Genomic DNA, 6597 nt, shown 5'->3' with positions numbered 1-6597 from the left:
CGGGGGAGGCTGAAGGGTCAAAGAAGGGAAGGACCCTTCCTCCGGACTGTTCCACCAACGCCGACAACGGGGAAGAGGAATGGCCCTCGAGGGCCAAGCCCCTCACGAGATCATAAGTGTCCGGATTCCAGAATAACTTATGAATTTCCTTTCACCGCATAGTGTCTTCTAATGCCGAACACAACCATATAGCCCGCCCAAGGATGATCTCCCCGCTTCGTCGAGCGGGTCCCTGGGTTCGTCGGATGTGAATAGCGCTTCACTTCTGACCGCCTCCTCCCCTCGTGACGCAGACGACACTGAGGCGGGGTCCCAGAAGGGGACCGACCAGGAGGAGGAGGTCCCGGAGGTGCCGTAGGGCAGCCTCCCGGACTTTGGTCCGGACTCCGCACCGGAACCTTTAGTGGTTCCGGAGTCCGGCAAGCGACCCTTTGTAAGAAGGGCGAGACTGCGATGCTGGTGACCTCTGTCCAACCGGAGGCACCGGATAATTTGCTGGAGGCGCTCAACGGCGCTTCCATCAACGAGGAACACCGCACTGTTATGAGTGCGGTGATTCAGAAAGTTCAGTCTGCCAAGAGCGGGCTGACCGAAGCCTGCACCAGCCTTCTAACAGGCTTTGAGGTAAGGATTTTAGGATATGTGAAAATGGTACCGCACAGACAGTAGCCCCTGATGCTCAGTTCGGTGTTCGGAAAGAAAAGCCGGACTGAGGATCTAATAAGATATACGCAGGAGTCTAACGTAAGTATGTCAATATGGGAATGCAGGCTGCGCTACTGACCTCTGCTGGACTGACTGCGGAGGTCGCTGCCTTGAAGCAGAGCCTCGAACGGTCTGAGAGCGAGCTCGGCCGTGCCAAGAAGCAGCTCGAGGACAAGGAAGGTAAGTAATACCTTATTAAAGTGAAACCTTATAGAAAGGATTTGGTTGCAAAAAATGACAGGAATAACGTGGGTATTGCAGGGGCTACAAACGAGGTGGCGACCCTGAAGGAGGCAGTGTCCGCGGCCGAACGCAATGCGGCCACGGAGCACATCGAGCGATAGAAGCAGGAGGCGTGGGTGGCGGAGGTGCGGCAAGAGCTCCAGGCTCTTGTGGAAAAACACGAGAGTTTGGAGCGTGACTCGAAGACACGAGAGTCCGAGCTTGCGTCGGCTCTTGAGAGTGCCAAAGCCGCTAAGGTCAAAGCCCAAAAGTCCCTCCAGGAGATCGAGGCAGTAAAGAAAATAGCGGCGGGTAAGGCATTCTTCATGCAAAGAAAGCATGTAAAAGTGAATTACTTGTTACTTACCCGAATTCGGAGTTCTCCAGGAGCGTTCGCAGATCTACCACATAGCGTATCCGATGCTGCCATGTTCTACAGAGCCGAGGAGGGAAGCTCGACGGAAAAGGTGTTCTGGTCTCAGTATGCTGAGGCCGGACATCCGGTGCCCCTGAGCGACCAGCTGAAGCAGCTGGTCGAGCTCCACAAGGTGGCCGAACAGGCCATGAAGGGACTCATAGTTTGGTTGTGGCCCAAAGAAGCCATGCCTGGGAGCTACTTCGGCCTAGTGCGGCGGCTGGTGGACGCCTGTCCATGGGTTGAAGTCATCAAGCACTCCGCCTGCATTGAAGGTGCCCGTCGGGCCCTTGCTCGTGCTGGATGGACGCTGAGAAGCTTGTGACGGACGCGCCATCACCAGGCAAGGAGTATCGCACGTCCAAGATGTACTATAAGGGTGTCCTGAAGGGTGCCCGCCTTATTGCGGGTGAATGCTCCAAAGATGCATTTTGTTATCCTGTGCGCTGAAAACTTTGTTCATATGCACTAAGCAACGCTTGTTAATTTAAAATATTACCTTCTGTGCGGCCGTTTATCAAATCTGAGAGATGGCAAGTCGTTGGCTTCGGCCCCCATGCCACCAGTGCTGGGGTGTTCGGGATAAACTTGAGCGCTCTTGTTCCCATTTTTGGGTCCTTCTAGGGAGGCGCTCAACACAACGAACGAGGCAACCGGATTTATAATGCTTGAACACTCTCACTTAGCCATAGAATTCTATAATTTTAAATTTCGGCGAAGCCCCTAGTGTTCGGAAGGCCGAATTCGGGGCACTATCCATGCCTGGGGCCGGACAAAGTTGGCTCCTCCCTCTAAGCGGCATAAGTCTTTAGGGACTCAAAAGGACCTCTCGAACAGCGACCAGCTCTCGCCTTATCATGACGGTCAGTTTTAGCTTTCTCCACTGAGGTGCTCAACCCAGCTCAACTGGGGCACAATCGCAGTGGTTCTCCCAGCGCTACCTTAGACGATATAACGGAACGTAAGGTACCAAAACATGGGAGCCAGGCAAGCCCAACTATTGACCCAAGACATGATTTGGAGCTGATGCATATAATGCTATAAGTTCGGGGTGCCGCACTTGTGTAAGTGTTCAGACTTATCACACCATACTTTGGGGAACTTAAGCCCCTGGTGTATTTGGCCGTACCAAGGCGTATGGGTGCAACATGTCATAAGTGAACATATATATAAAGGAATGCAATGAGAGGCAAAAAGTGATGCATTGTTTATTCAAAAGATACTGCGATGAAGGTAGAATGATACAAATAGTGCGATAAGCGAGGGGTGGGACTATTTAACATGTCCCCCTCCAGGGGGTAGGCTGCGGAATGGTATGTAAAACAGGTATAATGCTCGTAATGGAGACCACCTGGATACTCGTCGTAGCTTTTCTACTTCCCTGACTGTTGCATCGTGAGTTCAGCAGATCTACTGCCGGACAAGGCTTCTGGAAAACGGAGTCGTGAGAATAAGAAAAAAAAGAATGACATTTTTGGGAGCCCCTGGTGTGGTTGATCCGCACTCTGGGCATCCCGTGGTCATGCCCCTCCCCCTATGCCCATGGTACCTCCAGAGCGTTGTGATGTATGCGTGGTACTGGTCTCGCGATTTCGCGAGGGCTGGGGTTGGGGACGCATTGCTACGCGTGCTCCGCATGTGCCAGGTAGTCTTGTTTTAGGTTACTCCGGGCGTGCTTGACAGTGTCCGGTCGCTTAACAGTCGGACTCGAGAATTGCCTTAGGAGGCTACTCTGTATTTCCGTCGCGAGAGCCACTGCGTGCTCCTCCGTTCGGAGAGAGTGTTCGGTGTTTCTGTTGACCGTGATGACTCCTCGAGGGCCTGGCATCTTGAGCTTGAGGTATGCGTAGTGCGGCACCGCATTGAACTTTGCAAATTCGGTTCGTTCGAGTAGTGCATGATAGCCGCTGCGGAACGGGACTATGTCGAAGATTAACTCCTCGCTTCGGAAGTTATCCGGGGATCCGAAAACCACTTCAAGTGTAACTGAGCCTGTACAATTGGCCTCTACACCTGGTATGACGCCTTTGAAGGTCGTCTTTGTGGGTTTAATCCTTGAGGGGTCTGTGCCCATCTTGCACACTGTATCCTGATAAAGGAGGTTCAGGCTGCTACCGCCATCCATCAGGACTCTAGTGAGGTGAAATCCGTCAACGATTGGGTCTAAAACCAATGCGGCCAATCCTCCATGGCGGATACTGGTGGGGTGGTCCCTTCGATCGAAAGTGATCGGGCAGGAGGACCATGGATTGAACTTTGGCGTGACTGGCTCCATCGCGTACACGTCCCTGAGCGCACGCTTCCGCTCCCTTTTGGGTATGTGGGTTGCGTATATCATGTTCACCGTCCGCACTTGTGGGGGGAATCCCTTCTGTCCTCTATTGTTCGGCGGTCGTGTCTCCTCCTCGTCATCGCTATGCAGCCCCTTGTCTTTGGCGATTAACTTGCCTGCCTACTTGAACACCCAACAATCTCTGTTGGTGTGATTAGCTGGCTTTTCGGGGGTGCCGTGTATCTGGCACGAGCGATCGAGTATCCGGTCCAAATTGGACGGGCCCGGAGTAGTTCTTTTGAATGGCTTTTTCCGCTGACCGGGTTTAGAGCCTCTGAATCCAGCGTTGACTGCCATATCTTCAGTATTATCACCGTTAATGCGGCGTTTGTGCTTATTGTGACGCGACCTGCCATTGCTGTCTTTGGTATCCAAACTACCAGAGTTTTTGGTTACGTTCTTACTGCGGGCTAGCCAGCTGTCTTCTCACGCATAGAAGCGGGTCATGAGTGATGTGAGGGCTGCCATTGTTTTCGGCTTTTCCTGTCGTAGGTGCCGGGCAAGCCATTCGTCGCAGATGTTGTGTTTGAAGGCTGCAAGGGCCTCTGCATCTGGACAGTCGATGATTTGATTTTTCTTTGTTAAGAACCGTGTCCAGAATTTTCTGGATGATTCGTCTGGCTGCTGAATTATGTGGCTTAGGTCATCGGCGTCTGGTGGTCGCACATATGTGCCCTGGAAGTTATCGAGGAATGCGGCTTCCAGGTCCTCCCAACACCCAATTGATTCCGCTGGCAGGCTGTTGAGCCAATGCCGAGCTGGTCCTTTAAGCTTGAGTGGGAGGTATTTGATGGCGTGAAGATCATCACCGCGGGCCATGTGGATATGAAGGAGATAGTCTTCGATCCAAACCGTAGGATCTGTTGTGCTGTCGTAGGATTCAGTGTTCACGGCTTTGAACCCTTCGGGGATTTGATGATCCATTACTTCATCTGTGAAGCATAGTGGGTGTGCGGCGCCTCTGTATTGGGCTATATCACGACGCAGCTCAAACAAGCTTTGTCTACTATGTTCGGCCCGGCCGGAATTGCTGTATCCGGCGTGACAGTTGTCGTCGCGTATCGTGGGGCACCCACGCGATCTGTAGATCGATCTTGTTTGTCTTGCCTTATCCTCCAATATGTCTCGCAAGTCCGGCGCGTTCCCTCGTGACTTTGTACTTTTCGAGCGACGTCGTGGTATGGCTTTAGTGGAGGGCCTAGAGGCCTCTCTGTCGCGGCCACGAGGTGGTCGGTCGGCCGTATTGTGTGCCGGTGATGTAGGTTTATGTGCTTCCTACTCTAATCGGGGCAGCAGCTTGCGTTTGGGGTAGCTTTTGGAGGGGCATTCGAGTTCATACTCTTCGGCCGCAAGGACTTCAGTCCATCTGTCGGCTAGCAAATCTTGGTCAGCTCTAAGCTATTGTTGCTTTTTCTTGAGGCTGCTTGCCGTGGACATAAGCCTGCATTTGAAATGCTCTTGTTCGATGGGATCCTCAGGCACGACAAATTCATCGTCGTCGAGGCTTGCCTCGTCTCCGGAGGGAGGCATGTAATTATCGTCCTCTACCTCTTTGTCTGCCGCTCTCTCACGAGAGCTGGCTTCTCCATCCTCTTGTGCTGAATCTTGCTGGAGGGGGTTGTCTTCGCCACTGTCCGGGGTGTTATTATCTCTGGTGCCGGAGTCTCCATTCTTGCTGTGGCGGGGTTTGGAGTGGTGTCGCTGACACCGGCGCTTAGGCTGTTTTTTTTGGGGGGGGTCATCCTCCACTGTTCCATCACCATTCCCATCCTTTGGGGTGTCCATCATGTATATGTCGTATGACGAGGTGGCTTTCCAGTGCTCTGTAGGCGCTGATTCTTGGTCGTCTCCGGCATCGTCGTCCATATCATCGATATCTTCGGAGTCGAAGTCTAGCATGTCAGTTAAGTCATCGACAGTAGCTACGAAGTGGGTGGTGGGTGGGCTTTGAATTTCTTCGTCATCCGCATCCCAACCATTCTGACCATAATCCGGCCAGGGCTCTCCTGATAAAGAGCGACAGTTTAGCAAGTTCAGGGTGTCGCCAAAAGGCGAGTGCTGAAAGATGTCCGCAGCGGTGAACTCCATGATCGGCGCCCAATGGGATTCGATTGGCAGGGGCGCGGAAGGTTCGGGGTCCGGAGAGGAGTCCGGCACCTTGGAGTCACGAGCATCACAAGGGACAGGGTCGGTATTCGGCTCCATCGCCGTAGAGGCAGCAGCCCCCGAGGCGGTGTCCAGCCACCCGTCCTCGATCGGTGCAGTCGATTCCGAGCTAAGGGTCGGAGCGGACTCTTGTGCGGCCTCCAGGGCACTGTCCGGCAGCAGAGCTAAATCATGCCCATCGTGACAGTGCGGCGCGCTCGGCTGTCGCTCGAATCCGTCGAAGATCAAGTCTCCGCGGATGTCGGCCGTATAGTTCAAACTTCCAAATCTGACCTGATGGCCAGGGGCGTAGCTTTCGATCTGCTCCAGATGGCCAAGTGAATTGGACCGTAGTGCAAAGCTGCCGAATACGAAGATCTGTCCGGGGAGAAAAGTCTCGCCCTGGACCGCGTCGTTGTTGATGATCGAAGGAGCCATCGGGCCTATGGGTGACGACACACAGGAATTCTCAATGAAAGCACCAATGTCGGTGTCAAAACCGGCGGATCTCGGGTGGGGGTCCCGAACTGTGCGTCTAGGCGGATGGTAACAGGAGACAAGGGACACAATGTTTTTACCCAGGTTCGGGCCCTCTCGGTGGAGGTAAAACCCTACTCCTACTTGATTAATATTGATGATATGGGTTGTACAAGAGTTGATCTACCACGAGATCAAGGAGGCTAAACCCTAGAAGCTAGCCTATGGTATGATTGTTGTTCGTCCTACGGACTAAAACCCTCCGGTTTATATAGACACCGGAGAGGGCTAGGGTTACACA

This window comes from Triticum dicoccoides, chromosome 5B (assembly GCF_002162155.2).
Source record: "Triticum dicoccoides isolate Atlit2015 ecotype Zavitan chromosome 5B, WEW_v2.0, whole genome shotgun sequence".
Taxonomy (NCBI): domain Eukaryota; kingdom Viridiplantae; phylum Streptophyta; class Magnoliopsida; order Poales; family Poaceae; genus Triticum; species Triticum dicoccoides.
The sequence above is the reverse complement of the archived record's forward strand: the minus strand, read 5'-3'. Positions refer to the sequence as shown.